Source organism: Pseudopipra pipra, chromosome 16 (assembly GCF_036250125.1).
Source record: "Pseudopipra pipra isolate bDixPip1 chromosome 16, bDixPip1.hap1, whole genome shotgun sequence".
In the NCBI taxonomy this organism is placed as follows: Eukaryota; Metazoa; Chordata; class Aves; order Passeriformes; family Pipridae; genus Pseudopipra; species Pseudopipra pipra.
In genome coordinates this window covers 3,605,866-3,628,074 of record NC_087564.1, presented here as the reverse complement: position 1 = coordinate 3,628,074, position 22,209 = coordinate 3,605,866, and the positions used below count along the sequence as shown (strand labels likewise).

Sequence of the window (22,209 nt, the reverse complement as noted above, 5' to 3'; positions counted from 1 at the left end):
AGGTATTTTAAAGTATTTTAAAGTATTATTGTTCGAGTTGCACATCAAAGTGATCTACTGGTATTGTAGAAAGGGCACCTCTATGTAATTGCATCAAATTGGCTCATGACACATTTATTGATAAGATGGATGTAGATAATGTTTGTGTGTTCAATAACCTTCTTTGGCCATTACTGCCATGGAGCCCTGGTTAAAGGAGCAGGTTCAGTCCTCAGTTCTGGATGAAAATGACAGGGAGAGGATGAAACAATGAAGAATTTTACCCTTCTTTGTTTGTAAATACTACCCTGACGTTTCTTAGTCCTCTTGAATTTTGTGTAAAATAACAATTAATAATCAGAAAAAATAACCGTGGACTGAAAAGTCTGAGAGTCTGTAGGTAATACAGAAATGTTTACTGATAAATCACCAGCTGGATGTGAGGTTGGACCAGTACAGACCTCCCAGCCTCCATTCAGCTGAGGGCTGATCATTGTGTATAATGTTTATTTTCACACTGGATTGATGAGAACTGTTCATCTCAGCCACAGCTGCTCCTATTTGGAGCATAATATTTTCATATTTCAGCCATAGGGTCTTAGAAATGCAGTGTTGTCCTTTCTACATATGCCAGGTTTGAAGTTGTCACCAACCATCCACATGGGCCTGGGTGAGAGTTATTGTATGAGGTTACATGCTTGCTTAGAATTTGCAAAGGAAGTGCCTTTATTTTAACAGATTATCTTGAAAGTCACAGCTGGATATGCTTTTTCATTTACTATTAGAAGGCAAACAGGTTGGGGTTTGGGTTTTTTTGTTTGGTTTGGTGGGTTATTTTATAGTTAAAAACATTGTTTCACTCTATTTCACAAATATGATATGATTTGGCAAATATTTGCTTGTCAATCAAAACAGGTTTTTTACTTAGGAAACAACAAAAAGAAGCAAGAGGGATGAGACAGTGGTGCCAACCATACTGAATGGGGCACTGAAGAACTGGGAAAGCAGGGTTAAAATCCCTCTGCTATTAAAAGTCAAAGCATCTCCTATCCCAACTGTTGTTTGAATTGTTAGTTGGTGGAATTAAAGGTTCTCTGCTTTCTAATAAATTGTTTGGATAGGAAGCAATCAGAGCAAAGATTAAAGAGCCAAAACTCATAGTGCTTCCAGAACCCCCTTGATTCTTACAGTGAAGATGCTCCAATTTGTGACCTCTTTGGCACTAAATGGATCAGCTTCAATACTGGACTTTGCTTTCTGGGCAGCACAGGGTGCTGCTTCCCACCAGAATTGATTTGAGCCTTCTCTGCTGTGATAGAGTTTCCTGAAAATCACAAAGAAAAGCTCCAGCTGCCACAGGGCTCAGGGTCAGCTGGCCAGAGGCTTTGCTGGGAGCACCTCTGGCTGCTCCTCAGCTCTGAGGGCAGTGAACCTGCTGTGCAGCCACGAGTCCTGAGGTGGGGCAGGAGCCTTCCTCTTGGGAAGGCATCCTCCTCCTCTTCTCCTCACATTCCCAGAGGCTGGCATTGCTGTCCCACTGGCTCTGGCTCTGTGTCCTCCCCGGCTCTGCTTCTGAGGTCTCAAGGTCTGTCCCTCCCTTCTCTCTTAGTCTTGCTTTGGCAAACAGGGTTATATAGCCCTGTGTTAATCAGAGACTACAAACAAGCCAAAGGAAAGCTGTGTAAATATGCCAGGGCAAGAGAAAGGCTTTCTGCTTGCCTCGGCCAAGATAAATTACAAGTACACAGGTAAATATACTGTTTAAAAAAAACAGCAGGCTCCTGAACCCACAGTCATCACCATATACAATGATATAAAAAAAATCCTCAGCTGAAGGCAGAAATCACACAGCAGACACAACAGAACAAGAAGCCCTTCCTAAAATGCATTAAAAAATTAAGTTTCTGAGAGAGTACGTTGGCAGCAGCCATTTACTTTATCTGTACATTTGGGAGCACATTTAGCAGCAGCTTTTCAATCTGAAGGATCAAATCTGACACAATTCATCAGACAATAAGAGTGAAATCAAAAAGACAGTAACTGGAAAATGTAATCCTCCCCTGAAATTTTCCTCAGCTCACCATCTGCTTCCGTTCCATTACATCCCACTGGGGACTCACTGCCTTGCAACATCTCCCCTGGGTGGGATTGCCACAGATGGAGCAGGCAGGAGGGAGAGCTGCACTGCAGGACCCAGCTCTGGGGCACACAGAACGTGGCTGCATGTTCCCTTCTGATGAGGGACACAAGTGGAACACGGGAGGAACGGAATGCCAGCACATCCCACTGGGGCAAGGATGTGCTCCCAGAAACCAGGCGGGTTTTCCTCCAGTGAAAACAGTGGGGTTGAGCCACCCCCGTGGAACCCTTACAGGCATTTCCCAGCAGAGGTTATTTCCTTGGAATACCCTCAAACAGCAGCATTCCCTGCAGTTGTCAGAACTGTTTTGCTGACACAGAAATGCATGTTGGTGTGTGTATGGAACCACTGGGACACGGATTTCCTTGAAGGAAGGATCTCTGAGCCATCCGGGGACAGGAACAGCCAAGCAGGGCCGAGTGAAATGTTATTTTCTGTCTTCTGAAACTCCGGTAAACTAAAATGGTGGAAATTCTATTTTAATAATACAGGCAATCCCTACAGCATAAAGACAACAAGAGGATGCCATGTTCTACTAATCATCCACTGAGAGTTTAGGACATTTCTAGCAATACAAAGGTATTATCAAAAGTTCTTCTTTAGAGATTAACTTTTACCCCTACCTATACTTTACCATTTGCAATCTATCCCATGTACCTCAGAGCTGGGAGAGCTTGGTGGGGGGGGAAAATTCTTTTTTCCTATTAGTTTGTTCTTCATTCTTTAAAATTCAAAGTGCATGTTGTTTAAAGGATACATTTAAGTGAATATTTCTGCTCCCAAGGAGAGTCTCCTCAGCATTAGAGGAGTAAGGACAGAGCTGTTTGACTTATTTAGCTGATTTTCAACCACAGTTGAGTTCAGTGTGCCCAAAACACGAATCCTGAATGTCCCAAGCATCTTAATACACTTGAAATGAGTTCAGCTGTGAGCAGGTAACCTGAACCATGCCCAGGTGAAGAACATATAAAAACTCTTATTATTTAGTGTATACACCATTTGTTCACATAACTATCAGACAAGCTGTTCTACCTAGAAAGAGCAGCATTGTTGGCCCTGGGTAGGTGAACTCCTTTGCTCTATAACCCCCATTTACTAGAACTCACCCTCACTAAACTCCAGCCCAGTGATGCACACAGGTATGTCCTCACCTTTACTCAGCTCAGCAGCTATTTGGGTACCAGATGGTCAAGTCACATTGCTAAAGTCAAATTTGTGTGCAACAGTTTCTCCTGTTAAGCCACAAATCCTCTGGGACCCAACAATTCCTGCTGCTGTTGTGAGACTGTTTACTAGAGGTTTATACACTAAGAGCCATCTGCAATGGCTTTTCCAAGCTGCAGCATGGAAGCAACATATATCAAGCAGGATCTGTAATGACCCTGCCCATCACATCAGCTCCAAATCCGAAAATTTTTCAAACAGTCCATGACATACTTTAAATTTTGCTGGAAGAAACACTTCTTCATACCTTGCAAACACCAAATAAAAATATCAACAGCAATCATATATTATATATATATGATTTTATATATAATATACCATAGAGGAGTCTTCAAGGAATTAACAAAAAGGAATTTACCTAAAATGTCCCATTTTTTTTCCCTAGACAATTTTTTTTTTAGGATTACTTAGATGAACTCTTATGATCACTTCAAACCACATGAATAAGTTTCAAGCCAAGTTAGGGAAAGCAATTCATGTTACTGTCCATATTTTAGGATATATTACGTGTTAAAATTCATTTGGTCTTTTGCTGAAATGCCAGAACATCCAAATGCTGAAACATTTTCACCTCATTTTTGCAAAAGGTCATGTTGATTTTTCACGATGAAAAGTTCATACCTTCCTACTTAGCAAAAATGGGAAATACAACGAAAACAAAGTATGTTTAATGAGAAACTTCTGCTGTGCTGATTTCCTGTTGTCTCACACTGGGTAAACTAAACCAGAAAACAAATAATTCTTTACAACAGCTGGCAAGGATCGTAACGTGAACAACAGGAAACTCCTGAAACCTTTACAAATCCATTTGAAAAGCCCTCCATCAGATTCATTTCAGTTCTTTAAGTCTGGAAGCCTCCAGGGATTTTGGACCCATTAAAAGCCTATGACAGTGCATCAGTTTAGACAGATCAGGAATGAACATAGATTCTTTTTTTAAAAATTATTTATTCTACTCTAAGGTCTGTCTTTAACTTCTTATGAGTGATGAACACACGTTTATTGAGCCTTTTGATGTGTGATATGATATTACCTTTCCTATACCACAGTGCAAACTTTAAAACATCAGGAATAACCCCACCCAGACTGTTCTAAATAAAAGAATGTTTGTTTTTACTGTTATTTTTCTGACAACATTATTATTCTGCTTGTGTGAGGCAAAGCATGATTGTATTAAAATAATGGGAAAAATGTGTTTTTCATTTTGCACATTTTCAGTAGGTATTTAATTTTCTTCAAAAGTTCTTGAAAACTGTGATGCTTTGGGAGAACATTTAAGCATTAGAGTATCTCATGAAGAGCTTTTCCCATTCACACTCAGAAGCATTTCTTTCAGGAAGACCATTACTAGGATGACTTGTCTTGATTTTAGAATATCCATTTTAACCTTAAAGCAAGCTCACTACTTGGAATTTTAAAGTCTCCTGGCATGGTGCTATAATTTGTCTCAAAATCCACTATACTGTGGTTTTACCCCCTCTTCCAGCTGTTGCTGTGCAGTAAATCAGTTGGATGTTTGGCTCCCAGCACCAGTCCTTCAGACAGGTTTGAGCAGACAATGGCCACTCTCCTGAAATTCATGTTTTCAGGGCCAGGAATGAGGAAAAATCAGGCAAGTGGAATATGTAGAATATCAAATATTAACATCAGTGGAGCCTACCCAGGAAAGATCCCAGGTCTGTGGCAGCAGAGACCACGTGAACCCTGTGACAAACACAAGAACGTGCCTTGAAAATCCACCCCCTGAGGACAGGAAGGTTCTGAATCTATCACAGCACTGCATGTTGGCAGGGGCTTGAGATGTAACTGTTTATAAGACTGCTTTATAATCTTATTTCTGGGACCACACCATTAGTTTATGTAAATTCCATGTGAAGGAGCCCCACCTTTGCTGGGAAGGACTCCCAGGTCAGGCCAGTCAGCCACCCCTATTACCCAGCTTTATTTGGTAGGTCACTTGTCTATTGTGTGTTCCATTAAAGCTTACAACAGCCCTGAAGATATTGGGCAGTTATGGAATATGATAACGTTCCCCATCTCACTGTTCAGGTGTGGTCCCAGACACATCCCCTGCCGTGGTTGCCAATAACTGGCTTTTAATGAGCTGTTTGTGCCAGTCAGCAGAAAGGTCCCTGCGGATCTGAGAGCTCAAGAACTCTCCTGTTGTTCAGAAATGACAGGTGACCTCCCCCAGATCAGTGCATGTATCAATGCCCACCGGCCCAGGGCTTGATTTTAGAAAAGACCCTTTTACAACTTCTTCCCCACTTGTAATAATAATAAAAAAAAAAAAAAAAAAAGCCCATCAATCCTCACTCATTTTTCCCTTCTAATTCACCTTGGCTGCAGTGCCCTTCCCAGTTAATAAAAGTGAGGCTGGAGATGTGTTATGACTGCAGCCACATCTTATTGTCATCTCTTATCTTATATTTAGATCATAAGCTTTATGAGGCAACGTCTGTGTTTTTGCACTGATTTTATATGGTGGCTGGTGCACAGGCTTAATGCAAAATTGTGGCTCCTAGGAATTGTCTCTGATGATAAAAGCTGTTTTAATGAGTCTGCATTATCAATAACATCATTAGCGTTATTCCCTGATAAATTTCATCGCTTCCAAATCAATGTCAGGCAATTATTTTCAAATAGACAGTGGATGCATTATTTTCTAATAACCCTACAAATGCGTGTCTTGCTTAAACAAAGAGACAAATTCGGCTCCAGCTAAGCATGAAATACTCTGTAATGTTTTCATTATGAGGTTACATATGAGGTTGTTCATTAGATAGACTAAACGAGCAGACGATAAATAAAAATTGAAAGAGAGAAATGTTCAGGGCATCAGTATAAACTCAGCAGAGCTTCTGATTTTCCTCTGATCATCCTGCTTTGCAGCCCTTCTGGAGTCCTGCACTCAGGACACACAGGCTGAGCTGCCCCAGCAGTCCCCTGGTCAGCCAGGAGCCTCCTGGCTTTGTCCTCCCCAGAGCAGTGTCAGGGTCTTCCCTGCCAAGCCCAGCTTTGGGTCGTGGTTTTAATGAAAACCACTTCATGTATTACAGAATAAATTATTGTCCTTCTCTCTTGGATTATTGGTTTAAGTGCAATTAATTGGAGACTGAAGAAGGGAAAGCTGGTATGAAATACATTCTCCCTTTTGCCCTGTCTGCCCTCTCTCCCATGTAAGCAAGCTGGGCTTGCCACCAATTTCTTGCAGCTCAGAAACGATCGTTTTGAAAGAGCATTTACCAGTGTTCCCAGGATATATATAGAGATACATATGTAGCTGTACATTAGGCACCATCAGTGTGCTTCTTCCTTTGCTTACTGAAAGAAAAAACATGGGGATAATATATACAGAGCATTTAAGAGTGTTTGTTTCCCCTGAATGCACTCATTTTGGTGACATTCATCATCATTAGGCACAAGGTTTGCTTCCATTTCTTTTTTTTTTTTTTTTTTTTTTTGGTGAAGAAAGCTTCCTCACCAGCAGCATTTGCACTTGTACAGATTTGGATCCTCCCACTGGTGGAAGCTGTACGTCCTGGATTCAATGAGGGAATTTAAATTACAGAAATATGGACATAAATATTCATCTCTTTAGGCTGTTTTCACCTCCCTCCCCCTCCAAAAAAGACGGAGTACTACAGCCAGTGGATTAAGGCACGCTGAGCAAGGGTGGGGAGGCACCAGGTATCAACTCCTCAGTCACTCAGCCAGTGCAGTGACCTTGTGTCTGTCACAGGAAAGGACTCGGGACCCGTTAATGCTTCAATCAGCTGCTTCTTTGTAACGTCCCGGGGACATAATGTCTCCTTGTATAAATGATGTGCAGCCCCTGCCCTGCTCTGGTGCTGATGGCATTTTGCTTTCTCTGTTTTTGTAAGGATTAGGAGCATAAAGAAGCAGCCCTGTTAGAAATTAAGGTGTCTAACAGCTTGGGTGTTTCATGTTTTTAAAAAGTGTAGCACGAGTGAAACCAAATATCCCCTTTTTTTTCTTAACCAACAGCTATTATTTCTATATCTTTGGAAACAGGAAAGATCACAGAGACTGTTCTCTCACTGCTCTACCAGAAACAGGCGCCTGCAGACCAGTTCAAAAAAGTAGGGTATAAAATGATTGTGTTTCTACATATAAAGATTTTGGTATTAAAGTTACATTTACCATCCGTTGTGCAACACTGTACATTACAGCATCTCTGGAGGTCATCCTTACAAGCTGGTGACAGCACTCTGTATCTAGAAGTTATTAGTCTAAGAATAAGCCCATTTTTATGCAGTTCTTCAGAACAACTCTCTCAAGTGGGCAGAGGGGATAAAGTACAAATGTAGGGCAGCTCTGAGCACCACGTGTCACAGAGGACACGCTCGGTGTCCTGTTTTTGGAGGAAGAGCGATAGGCTTCCCTTGCCCTTTCTTTGCAGCACTAAATCCATTTGTTACAACTGTAGATTGTCCTTTCAGATATACACCTGCACCTCTAAATTAAACCTGACTTCACCAAAGAACCAGTTTCCTCGGAGAAGTCAGCGCTAATTTTTTTAGTTGATTGATTTAATGGGCAATAAATGAAAGTATAGTGACTGCTACAGTGGATCTCTTTCAAAAAGTCTTTATGTTGGCATAAACTATATCCATGACCTCAAAGTTTCCTGAATGCTGAGTCAAAAATTAAAATTCTCATTAAAAAGAATAAAACTCTTATTAGTTCTTCTGGAAGTAACTGATGCACAGTGAGATTAAATGACTTCACCAAAGAGAGACAACGTTTCCTTTAGACCCTTAATATTACATGTGAGATGCACATTTCATAGTTATCAGCTGCAGTGGTTCCCAAGGACATGTGACAAGATAATTTAAGGAATTTGATGGAAAATTTTCATGGAATAAAGAACCTCAACATGTTTTTAAAATGAAGGAGAGTTGAATGCCTAACACATACCTTGATCTGTATTTCCCCTACAAGGAGTGGAAAAATTAGAGGGCACAAAAACATCATTAACAGCCGTTCACTGTCAATGTGGGCTACAAATCAAAATGCCTTTGAAAATGAAGACAGCTCAGGTAATCTCTCTGTTAATCTCTCTGTATTGTTCCTCCAATTTTTGACAGGAGGATGCCTATTATTATCCAGCAACATTGGAAAAAAAGCTTTTTCCTCAACTAGCTCTATCAGATTACACTTCTCCATCGCTTTCTCTCTTCCCTCCACTTAGTGATAGCTGGGTTTGGCAAATGGCTGCAATAAAATGACTTCTCTTTTACAAAGCAAAATAAACAACACATGGTAGATTTAATATAACCAATCATCTCCCTCTCCAAATGACTTTCATTGCATTATCTGCTGATAGAAAGTGACAGCTGTGTTTAATGAGCTGGAAGAACAGGTCAATAAAATATATATATGCATGTTGCTTAAGTATCTATTACATATGTGTAGACATTAAGGCAGCTCATGGCATTTATCCTACTGCAGGATTTTATAACGACAAAGCACCATGGGTTCCAGCAAGCAAGATTAAAGATTATTTCCTCACAGAGTACTGCTAGTAATTCCTGAGCATTTTAAACTTATTTTTAAAATCTGTAGATTAGTACAGATCATCAGAGACCACACCAAGGATCTCTTTGCCTGGCTCTGTCGAGCTCATTCCTGAAACAGAAGCTCCTTTGCTGTTCCAATACTGGTTTTCTGCAAGTTCAGGATGGAGAGTTATCTCTCAGAATCAGCTGCTCTGTACATTTTACTAATGCAAATGAACATTTCAAAACTACAAAACAAGAGGGGTGAGAAGCTGCCAAACCCAAATACTTTAGAGTCATTCCTAGACAATACTATAGCATTTACCTCCTGAACCCACTACCAAGCCTGACACTACCCAGCCCTACCAAACACTGACATTCCTAGTTGTATATTTATTCTCAGGTCTTTTCTTAGCCCCAGAAATTGGGGTTTTCTTACACCAATACACTGAAAAAAGTTTTCAATAAAGGCACAAGGTTATAATTTCTCTTTTTAAAGGGCATTTGAACATCATTAGCACAATCAAGGATATTCTCAAAACTGAGAGAATGTAAAATGCTCTCAAGCAAGAATAGAGGAGCAGAGCACAGCTTAGACCAACAGCTCAGAGTTTCTAATTGCACTCTTAGAAAGAATCCTGGCAATAAGGTGCTTAAATTACTACAGCAGGATAATGATACTCAAACTAGTGTGGAGGCATCTGGGATTGGGACTTGAAAGAATCAAACTTCTTGGCTCCATTCTTTCATGTTCACATACACAGCTGGAAAAAGCTGAGCTGATCCTTTCAAAAGTGAAGTTAATGAATTAAAGTGTAACAGCGAAGAATTTATTAAACATTAAGAAAAGGATCAGAGCAAATGATCCAAATGCTGTGTCTGTGAGAGCAAAGGGAGCATCTGATTAGCTGTGGCTTTGCACCATAACACAGAATCAACCAGAACACCTCTGGGTTTGCTTTCAGATAAAAGCTGTTCCTGTAACTGTTCATAAGGAAGCAACGTTTGTCACATGCTGAATGAAATGACTGAGTCCTCAAAGCCTGGTGGTCTGTCACCTAACAAAGACCACCATCCCAGACTCCACAGTAAGAGAGCAATTTTGGCAGTGCATTAAGTACAGCATAATGCTTCAGGTGAAGAATATGTAAAGAATATGTCTCTATAAAATAAGTATTACCAAAAGAGCTGAGAAGGTGCAGGCAGTAAGTACATTATCAGCCATCTACTCCAGTCCCCAGCTCTATTACAGAAATTAAAATAACAATAATGATTTCATTATATATGGAGTAAATCCCACCAGAACTGGGGGTTCACCTGAAGTTCAGACACTGGATAACAAGAGGAAAAGATGGGAAATGGCCTCCTTTACGTGTCCCAGAGAGCATGGTGGGCTGGAGAGGCTGCACTGAGTTACACACGACTCAATTCTGCTCTCATTGCTTCCAGCCCTGCCTAAGACTTACACCAAGAAATTGAAAATTCTTATTAACTCATTTCTGGAAGAGAGCAAAATCTCCCAGAGATGGCTTTAAATTTAATTGTTTGTGAAGAACATCAGGACCCAAACATAGCAGTTTAAAGAGAAGTGAACAGCTTTCAATTTACCTTGCAGCCTATTTTGATCCCGGGCTGCTGATGCAGAAACTTCTGCACTCCAGCATCTCTGTGGAATCACTGTGGCAAGATAGAGTTGTGCTTATTTATGCAGCACATTCATAGTGAGCAGTGGGAGTGCAGGGAGTGAGGGCAAAGTCACCCCTACCCCCCTGAACAGAACAGCTCCAGAGTCCTGAGGTTGTGTCTCCAAACATTATTTGACACCCTTAATATTGATTCAACACAGGACATTGAGAAGGTGGAAAACATAGCCCAAAGAGCAGAAATATTTTAGATTAATTCAACTTCTATTCCACGAACTAACCAGGTTAAAGAAAACCCAAACAACCCCCTTGAATACTGAACAGCTTCCAATGAGGCTTCAGCAGAGAGCGGGCAGATTTCCATCTCTCTCAGAGAAACAGTGGGGAGCTGAGCAAGCTGAAAAGCCAGTTTCTTACCTACAAAAATGAGCTGATTTACCTTGCTCCTTGAAATATCTTAAGGTAGACTACAAACAGCCTATTCAGATACACCACAATTTTCTCGTGTGTATGTATTTATGCATGTGCAATTTGAGTTTGGGACAACAGAGTTCAGAATTTTGAAGCTGCCGTGGGAACTCTGGATTCTTGTTTTAACAGATTTTCTGGTTTTTAAATTCCACATCCCAGGGAAAGTCATTTGCACTGATCTGGGGTTCTACTGTCAGAGGAGGTTTTCAGACTTCACTGTTTGTCCTTAAAACAGGTCTAATAAGTTAGTAACAGGCTGGTGGCATTTGCTGTGTTGTTTTACTTGTCACAGCTCTAACAACCCTGTGTCTCCATTTCAGTCTGATTCCACAGGGGTTAATGCTCAATAGTTATAATTTCAACTTATGTCTCAGCAAAAGTTAGAGCAGGGACTCTCTATTTTAAATGCTATTCAGTATCTACACAGAACTTCCAAGTGGATTTTGAGCCACTTCTCTAGAAGCAATTCAGCTTCACCACAATTATGGTTCAGGTACCTGAACTCTGTGCACAGCCAGGGCATCCTTGAGCAATGTAAACTCTGCTCCATTTAAGACTCCCTTGCAGAATTTGGTGCATTCTGTGGTACACCAGTGTAGTATAGAATATTGTCTGACAGTGGGAAGATGATGGAACTGCCAGACAATATTTATTTTTGATTATCTACATGAATATTTTTTGCTTAGCAGTCAGTAATTCTTGGTAAATTTGAAAACTGAGATTTATCACGTTAAAGGGCCGAAATGAAAGTGTTTGATACAGAACTTTAAACTAGGCAGTAAAGTTAACAAACCAGTTTTCATGAAATAGCAGGGGGGATTATGATGTGAAAGAGCAACTAGACTCCTGTTCAGGCCTTATTAATGCAAGGAATTTTCTCAATAACATTCTGAATTGCAAGCTCAAAAGCACTGATAGATCAGTCAATATTCTTAACCTGAATTTTGTCCTCATTCACAATGCTTTGAGAATCAAAAGTGTGCTAAAACCTACAGTTTTTCAGTGAATATAGAAACACAGATCTGTGGTTTCTGTGTTACTCAGCCAGGCAATGTTTCCTGTGAAAGGGATGATACTCTTTGGTCTTGTATTTTAAAACAGAAGAAGAGAGCACTATATTTGACTAGCAAACAGTTAAAAATTAAAATCTCATCTGCTGCAGTATCCTATAAAATATTTAAGATAATCTACATAACAACAAAATATTATCATTTCTGAGCAGAATTCCCTAATGTATTCAGTTTATTCAATGATAATATTGTTGAAAAAGTAACAATATTATGTTGTAGCCCCAATTTGCCAATGCACTTCAGTTCTGCACAGGTGTACTTTGAACATTTCTGCAGCCAGAGGTGTGTTCTTGAACAGGTATTTAACTACTTTTCTCAGTGACTTTTAATGCATGACTATCACAGACAGAATAAAATGTGCCTGATTAAGAAAACTCTGGAGGGAATCTCAAAATTAGTCTCTTAATGACTCTTATAATTTTAAAAATGAGATTAAAAAAGTTAAAGAAATTATAAAAAATGAACCACCTTACAATGTGTGCTTTTATTGGGTCTTTGATTAACTGAAATCTGGGAAGGCATGACCCGTGAATAATTGTCAGTTCATTTTCAAACTTCTACTTTTCCCATCTCTGCTATTCAGTCTCACTGAACTTCTAAAGTGCTTAATTAAAAAAAATGATTGGACCAAACCTTTGGAATAATTCTGTAGGCCTTGAATGCTGAAAGAGAGTAAGTTATCAGGCACCTTATTCCACTAGCAAAAGAGTAGGAAAAAAATCACTCAGACATTTTTTTTCCCCTAAAAAAGCCCTCTCCTGCTGGGAATCAGCACTTGTGTTTGCACAGGGAGCCAGCCCCAGCTCCAGGGATTTCACTGGGATACACTGAAATATGTAGGTGAAGAGGAACATGGAACAGCTGCATTTATTTTCCTACTGCTTTATCTTCCCTTAGGTGTATTTATTCTACTCTCTGATCAAAACTATCAAGCAACTCTTAATTCCTCAGCCCTCTGCTTGATTCCCTTGAGTGTCTGATTTCCTCCCAGAGCAGGGGTTTGTCCCTGTCTGTGCTCTCAGAAACCAGGACAACTCTTGTCCTTTCCTGTCCCAGCCATGTCTCCTGACCAGAATCTGCCCAACTTCAGTCAGAAACTTAGAAATTCCTTGTCCCTTTCAGGATATAACTGTGTCTCCAGAAATTATCTTCACACTGTAACCTATGTTAAAATCAACATCTATTGAGGTGAGACTGAAGCATCACTTTGGCATGATACAAACTATCAAAAAAGAGCATCTCGTGTGATTAATACAAAGACTTGTTCTCTTTTCTGTCGAAAAGTTTTTGAACTAATGACAATAAATTACTAGAGCTGACGATAATTTGCAAAGAATAACTCCTCTGATGAAGGAGTTAACCACTGCACTCCATGCTTGTGGTTTGCCAGTGAGTAAAATTCTGATTGCCATGAGCACATTTTTTTACATCAAAAATGATTTAGTTTTGCCCATTTCTCTGCCCTGACAGGGTGAACAGCACTGCTTTCAGCACTGCTCAGTGACAAGGTGGTGACAAGGTGATGTGTGACCAAAGGTTGGGCTCCATGACCTCCCAGGTCTTTTCCAACCTCAATGTTTCCGTGAACAGGAGCTGTGATCAGGAGCTGTGATCAGTCACAAACTATCTCAGGCCACACTGAGCGTCCCCTGACACCAAGACAAATGTTTTCCCACCCTAGTCTGCCGTTGGATCAATCCAGGAGGACACAGCTCCAGGTGCTCTTGTCCTTGCTCAGTGTCAGTGACCAGGCAGGAGACTGAGGGTTCATTTCTCATTAACATTCCTAACCCAACTATACAGATAACTTCCTGAAACACAGAAAGAGTTCTAGCTGGGCGAGATGGTATCACTCCTCTGATATCACATTGATAATTATCTCTAATTATTATTACTTTTATTTCCCATTTTAGGGCATTGAGACTTAAAACTTGACTTCAGGTCTCAGGTATTCAGTGGCTGGAGAGAATGAGAACTGTCAAGCTACCAGTACAGCTGAAGTTCCACATTATACTGTGCTAAATTGCTTGGGCATGTCCTTAAGTTCATGAGTTGTCCATTAAAATCAACTGCTTTTATAAAATAACTTTAAAAACACAACTTGTGCAGCCTTTCCCAGTGCTCAGGGATGGCCAATTTTAATCAGTGTCACTGTCAGAGCCCCAAGCTCCATCGTTAATTTAAATATTTCAAGTCTTTCCCTTTCAGATTGCAGTACATGGTGTTTTGCTTATTTTCTTTGTTTACCACTTCTCTTTCTGATTCAGGGTTTCAAGACCAGTAAAACTGAATATATTATCTACACAGAAGACTCTCTTTTGTTGCCTTTCTCTTTCCCCACTCTGTGAGAATGTTAATTCTGTTGCCAGGTCAGCTCTGGAGATCTGATGCCAACTCCCCAATCTCTTTATATTTCCTGATAATAAATTTTTAAATAATAAAGGTAAAACCAATCATAACACCTTTTTGTAAGTACCCAGAAAAAAAAAAATCACATTTAAATTTCTGCACTGACTTAAAAGTCCAAGCAAGCAGAAAGGAAGTGATTATGCTCCTAGATTTTCAGATTTTGATATCCTGGCAGGCACACTCACACTGCAAACATGCTCTGCCTCATAATGCTGTGTTTGTTGATGAAATTTAAGGACATTTTAAAAGTTATATAAGGAAATTCATGGACAAGGAACTCAAAACACTGTCTTTGCAGACTTTATTTTATTGCTAAGCTTAATTAATATTTCCTTCAACCTTGATCTAGATAATTCTATCCCTTGGGAGGAGGGTGAGGGGAAATTGTTCACAGAAAAAAAAAATATCTAAAGCTCTGAAAAATAAACTTTTAATTAAGACCAAGAAAATCCAACCAATCACAAAATCTAAACTCGAGACAGAGATAAAATGGAGTCATTTGTATTTTCTAGAGTAACTTCAAACTACCTGCAATCAATGATCCGTGAATGCCGAATTTCTGCAAACTGTGCACTAAGGCTAACAGTGACTTTTAGATAACACTTATCCACCCCAAATGTCTATTCCTGTGAGAACTAGAGTCCAAAATCGACATCAGTCTATGCAGAGATGAAAAATCTCAAAGGTCTGGATGATCAGGAAGCTTTCAGTCGGAACTACAGGGGGCTCAGAGAAATTCCAAAGGCTGGATCAGGCCCCACTGGATGTCTGTGTAGCTCCTTGTCACACAGGCAGCAGAAGATGCCAAGGAAAAAGTGCAAGGGCAGGGCTAACATTTTGTGGTAATTCCTTGTTATTTGTCACTTGAGGGCTCCCTCACATTTCAGTGTCTTGACATTTAAGTGACCTTGACAGATTTCTCTTGCATGAATTTGTCCAGTCTCATTTTTTAATCTGTGTAAACTTTATCAACCATAAAATCTGACAGGAAGAAATTCCATGGCTTAATTATGGGCCCTGTTAACAAACTGCTCTTTTTGTTTTGAAGCCATTGCAATGCAGTTTATTTGGGGTGTCCTAATTCTTGCAGGGCCAATGAACTATCATGGTCTATTAATGCTCACAGTTCCACTCAGGCTTCATAGATCTTTGTCATAAGCTCCCTCAGTCACCTTTTTATTTTTTAGGCTGGAGAGTCCTTCTTTGTCATCCCTCACATAGATGTTTGTTCACACAATGAACAATTGGGGGATTGTTTACAACCTCCATGCAAACTCCACATACACCTCCTAAGTTTAATTAAAGTCAAATGAAGGAGAAAAGTGGAGAAGGAGGTTGAAGAGCACCCCAGAGAACACGGTGTGATTAAGGGCAGCCAGCACAGATTTAGGCAGGGCAGGTTGTGCTCAACTAACCTCCTCGAGTTCTTTGAAGGTATTACTGTGGTGACAGATAAGAGAAATACTGTGGTTGTACTGCATTTAGTTTTTCCAAAAGCATTTGAAAGCAATCCATATCAGAGATTAATAGCTGGGAGTCCTAGGCTAGAGTTAAAAATAGGGCACTGGATCCTGGACCAGGAACAGGGCAGGAGGAAGGAGCAGGAATATCACCCCACACTCCCCCAGCACTGCCCATGGAAGGCAGGTCCCTCTCCAGGGCTGTCACCAGAGCCCTCCCTGGAACAGCCCTTTGGGGAACACAACACAACAGACCTTCTGCACTTGCAGAATCAGCAGAGAACAGTTTTTTACAGGAAACTGCTGATTAATTTTATCTGATTGAAACGAGAGGAAGAACGGCAGCAAGGTGAGCAAACTGTAATTACTGTGGCAAAGCAAGGGAGAGGTGTTCACCCGAATGGGGCTCAGCAAGGGCATGAACAATGCACTTCTATCCCTTAGGTAAGTCATCAAATGTTTGTCAAAAATGTATTTCAAGAAATTATCCACCCATTTCCAGTACCCAGGGCTGTGAGCACTACTTTAGACAGTGCTCTGATCAACATTTCCTCTAAAGGGCCTCAAAGCAGCCAGCAAAAATAGGAAAAATACACCAGATTTTTTTTTCCTGGTGTATTTTTATTGTAATCACCATAACATGTGAGAAATACATGTGTATTCCTCACACGCTCTGCCATCCTGATATGAAACTATCCAGGCAACCATGCTTTTACCTCTTTTTTGCACAAATGAGGAAAATCTAGCAGAATGACTTTGTTTATGTAACAGTTTGGGATTTTTGTTATGGCGAGATTGTGTCACATTACACAAATGTATGGGGTTTTAATGTACCATCCTCAAAGCCCTTGGATACTGATGTGCAGCAATGGAGGGATAATTACAACTTTTAAGAGAAAGAACAAAGAAATATTCCCCCACTGAGTAGTATAAATTCAAGCCTAATAAGTAGTGATTAGTATCACACAAGTAGAACTGTGTAAATTATGCAGAAAAAAGTATTTACAGATCCATTTGGGTTTCCAAGTGAATTCCTTTCAGCCATATTATACTGTGCTGGATGCTCACTTTCATAAAAAATTAAAGCTGTTGTGTTTTATTAGAGAAACACAGTTCGTGAAGGGAAGTTTTTAAGTTTCATTAGGCAGAGATGTTATTGAAAACAAGTTTTGAATCTTCACCAAATATATTCACATAGGTGCTTGTGTACCCAACCAATTAAGGGCTGGGAAGCCCATACAATGTTCTAAATCATTCATGGCAAGAATCAAGCTCAAATTTCCAATATTTACAATAAAGTTTAAGAAAAACATTTCTCAGAAACATTTGAATAATTAATACACAGTTGAGAGAATCTCAAGCCATTCTGCAAGCTGAAAAAAAATTATTTGCCATGAATTATTCATTTAGCTCTGCAAACAACTCTTTTCCTTAACCCAGGAGGATTTACTCTTTTTAGGTGATTATCTTGCACAGTGGCTCTGCTACACTGTAGTTTAAGTGATGCTGTGTTTGTAACTCTAGGTTGGCTCCAGGAGTTGATGTACTAGAGACAGCAAGGGCTCAAAGCCACGAAAATAAAAAACAAACAAACAAACAAACCAGAGCAAAGGAGGCAGATGTTTGGACTATTCTATTCCACTACAACCAAGCTGCTGCCATGAGCTGGGATGAGATGAACTGCACTCTACATCCTCCTGCTGGAAAGGTATTTGGCTGAGTGAGGCACGGGCTCCAAAGTGTGAGTTCGTTTTGTCAGCAAAGTACAGAAAGGACCTTGTTATTTGCCCTTCGGAGCACTTCTGTATAGGGATGAAATGTGCGTTGCAAACCTGCTGGGAAGCTTATAAACCTTCTTTTTTTGTTGTTTTGGGGGTTTTTTTCAGTCTGCTGGGCAGGCCAGGACCCCTACACTGTGATACCGGTTGTTCCTTATTAACACAGATTAGCGTCGCCCGTTTTTAAAACAAAAATCAGATGACACGATAAATTTGGTTCACTGATGCAGCAGAAACCAATTACTGCACAGCAACAGGGAGATTGAAAAGCGACAACTTGTAACTATTTGTTCCAGCTTTTTTGGTAGCACAACCACCGAAATGTGTTGTCATGTTTCAATCGCGGCTCTTTTTTTTCACAGCCCGCCTTTCCCCTCCTTCCCCTCTCTTTAAATGAGCTGCTGCTTTATCGTGGGATGGAGATGCAACTCTCCCCAGAAACCCACGTAAGAAAGAGAGGCTGGAATTTCTGCTGAATGCAGAGAAATAACAAAACAATGCTATAAAAGCGGCCGTGAAGTGCATACATCAAAGTCAAAGGAAATCTTTGTATTCCGCCGGTAATGCTTACGAGGTAAAGTGGCATGCAGATTTCTTATTTAATAAATTCCCACAGAAAATTAGTTTTTCACAGTGGGAAGAATTTCAAGGCTTGCTGCGATGAACAGGCAGGATCTAATCACTGCTCAGGCTTTGTAGATACACCAGGGTTTGCAGATATTTGAATGATCCAATTATTCTGTTGAGGCACAATCACCTTACCTGCATACTAATCAAGTCATATGCCAACATGAAACAACTCTGGCTTTTCTAGAAGCTCTAGACATATACTGCTCCCTGGTTGACCTTCTGCCAATTACATTCATTTCAATTCTATTAGCTCATCTTTTGCCCAAAGGTGACATATGCACAAATCTATAGGGAAAATTGCCTAAATCAACTTTCCACTACACAGTGGTTGCTCAGTGATGTGAGTACAAGGCATTAATTCCAAAGCTGGATGCAATTGGACACTAAATAGCAGGGAATTTTTCAGACGTGAAACCTCTTCAGAAACGGTAAAGTTACATTCCATAAAAATGAGAGGATTCTGTTTATTACAGGAAACAAAATCGATTATTCAGTTTTATACCTTGTGAACGAGAAGACAAAATGAGGAGGAGCAGAGCCCACATCATCTCTGCTGTATCAGTATTTAGAGACTGTTGGGGTTCCCTTTTGGGCAGTTTTTTGCACACTTGGCAGTTTTATTATCTATTCTAATTCCCTGTGGACTGAGATATTGGTAAACTTACAGAATATGGTACTGGTAGAATTTTGGAGCACAGCCAGCAGAAATATTTTTAGCATTACATTTTCCAACTATGGTTCATTACAAAAATATTTATTGCCTAGATTTTATAAGAGCATTCTCCTCAAAATAACAATGGCAACCTTTCAAATATGTATTGGTATATCTTCCAGAGACTCATCTCAATTTCTCAAAGTCACCAACATTTTGTCAGAACATTTCTGATGATTAAACCTAGGAAATTTAGCAAAAGCCACAGCATTTTTCATGCCTAGTACACCCATGTTACTAGCAGTAACACTAGCTGTTCTTTATCTCTGGCTTATAGATATAATATTAGATTATGGTGGTTTTTATTCCGGCTGTAATGGTATTTACACCAAGTGCCTGCTCTTTTAAGAAATAAATGACCTTATGCAGTGCTGCACATAAACAGTGAAAGGAGACTAGCAGAGGACTTGCAGAGGATCAAAAGGCAGCCCCGTGTCAAGCCATTAACCCTGGGGCTCATCGTTACCCAACGTGACAGCATCAGGAGCTGGAGCTGATGTGCTGCAAACACCCACCCAAGGAACAGCCATAAGGATGAAATATTGCTGGGGACTAATGGCACTTACTGAGCGTTTGTGCCTTTGCAGAGAACCCTCTGGTTTCTCTTCAGTGTCTCTTTTAAACTGTCATTACTGTTTTACCCTCTCCTAAAAGACAAGGGCGGGGAGACAGGTCAGCACACTCTCAAACTCCTGTCTCAGGAACTGCTCCCAAGCCTCTGCCATTCCCCACTTCTGGCAACATGAATCTGGAGAAACTCCCCTTTCTTACTCCTGGAGCAGCAGGCAAGGCAGCTTCTGTAATTACTCTATCAGTAGCAGGTTTAAATACTGCAAGGAGCTCTTCAGGAGAACTTAGCTCCATTAAATAAAAGGGATAAAAGGCAGATGGATTTCTGTTTTCCTTCCATTTCATTTTTCATACAAGGAGCCTGTTCAAGGTAGTGAGGGAAAATAGTTCCTCAAAAAACAATATTGAGGTGAATTTCTATCTCTTTTTGTCCTGTAAGCTTCTTATAGGGGAAAAAAAAAAGAAACAAATAGATTCTCTGGAAGAATTGACTTTGTAGAATAATAACACAGAAGAAACACAGGAGGAGGACAGATGGAGAAGATGCACATACTCTTAACAACAAAAGGATACACTGTTTATTTATTTTTCAAGGCCATTTGTAATATGTGAGTGTCCCCATGAAAAGCTTTTGCAAGGGGAATGAAAAATGCTCACAATTGGGGAAAAATGCTCAAGTACTGCATATTTTACCAATATAAGTGTCTTGTCTGAAAAGAAAAAGGTCTGAAAAACCCTATACACTTGTTTCTGCAGCTGACCATTTAAATCAATAAATAAAATCAGGTATAACTCTGCCACCTCCTTACAGAACTGCTACTTACTACAGCAGACAAGGAAATCCATTAATTACAGAACTTGTGTCATTCCCAAATTTATAACCATTATTAAGAAACAAAAAATGTGTTTGTCTCCTGGATAGAATTCACTGATACATCCTGACAGTTGTAGCTGTGATGGTTTTGAACTCAAGACCAGCTGTATTCTGAAAGAATCTGATCTCTGTCAGAATAATCTACGCAAATCCAGCTGACATGTGACTAAGAGTCACTTTTATACATTTTGTCAGTTTGTCTGAATGACCTCTTCTTTAAAATATCTACTTAACCCTCTGTCCTGCTATTTTATAGAATGGCTTTTCTTTTTATTGTGGAAGAAAAGCTATTCACCTGCTGCACCCACAACTACATTATTGTGAACACCTTCCTTTTTTGCTAAGTCTCCATTTAAATTTCAAAGCGGAAGAGAGATTGCCAGGTGATCTCGAAACAATTAGAAATTTTGCGAACTTCCCAAAGATATTTCGCTAGTATTAAAACAGGACAGCTCATAGAATTTCAAAGTGGACTTGTTCTTTGCTATGTAAAGGAATTCAAACCAGAATATTCTTCTGCACAGGTTCCTGGCTGAACTGAGCAAGGAGACGTGGCAGAGAGAGATGACCTTGTGTGAGCATCCACCAGGATCTGCACATCAAAGGCACATCTGAGATTAGGGACGACTGGAACAAGCTATCCCATATATTCTTTCTGATGGGATGCTTTCTACAAAAGTAACTTGTAGAATAATTAAGCATTCAGAAGATGAAAAAGTAGGTCTGTATAAGCTCAAAGTGTCCACAGGCTTGGTTTGAGAGAGATGAACCTGAACACAGCACGGCCCAGAGATGGGGCTGGCACACAGGGATCCTCACAGGGATCACACGTTTGGGGATGCTTTGAAGGGCTGAATTAGTGCAATGAACTCAGAAGGGAAGAATTTTGTGAGGGAGAACAATTATATAACTCACTGCTCTATAAGCAACTCAGTAAAACACACTTTTTAGTCCCCTCTGGAAAGTAATGTTGCCTTGCCATCACTGTGTGCAGTGCAGTGTGTGGTGATGATGCAGAGTTCTACAGGCAGCCCTCTCCTGCTCACAGGGTGCTCCCCTCTTGGTTCTAGGTTTAGAAACTGAAGAGAAGCTTAAGGATTTAATTATTCCCAAAAGACTTCACTGGGCATTTTGTAGTAGTTAAAAATAACTTTAAAACTGACAACATTGAAGCAACAGTTCTGTTGTGAATTTTAAATTGAATTTAAACAAGCTATAGGTTGTTGAAACATTTGCTGAATAAAGGATTGATCATTGAACACAAAGAGTTTAATTTTTTCTATAGGAACAGACAATATTTTTTCTATAGTAACAGACAATATAAGTGGGAGATAAAAGAAATACTTTACTTCCACAGTTCCCGTCTTGGTGTTGGAAAATTTCCTGTCCTGTCGTTTGTAGATTTATACACATGTAGTGCAGAGCATATGAAACACAAATGTCTAAATACTGTCTGTTATCTGAGTTCAGTGACTCAGGGAAAGAGGCCTCCAGTTCCTTCCCCACACAGCATCACAAAGCAGAAAAATGCTAATCAATAATTTCCTACCAGGTTATATTTCTACAACAGTTGTAGTTCATAATATCCAGATCATCTTAGATAACATGCCTCTGATTTAGAAGAGTTTCTGAAAGAATGGGGGGAGAAGGGTGGGGATTTATTTCTTACAGCAGGGCTGTAAAGCAGGTTACAGCCTCCAGAATAGAAATTGGTTTCTGGTTCAAGT

General features: G+C 40.0%; 1 protein-coding gene and 1 long non-coding RNA gene across 17 annotated transcripts in view; both read right to left on the bottom strand.

The window, feature by feature from the left end:
* The window catches only part of RBFOX1 (RNA binding fox-1 homolog 1), a 1,150,020-nt gene that overhangs the window by 841,961 nt on the left and 285,850 nt on the right, over positions 1–22,209 (bottom strand). The gene's annotated exons all lie outside the window — the stretch shown is intronic.
* LOC135422997 (uncharacterized) lies at positions 365–2,708 on the bottom strand. Its single transcript, XR_010434672.1, has 4 exons — positions 2,100–2,708; positions 1,412–1,634; positions 1,168–1,303; positions 365–645 (listed from the first exon to the last, which is right to left on the bottom strand). It is a non-coding gene; the product is annotated as an uncharacterized LOC135422997 (long non-coding RNA).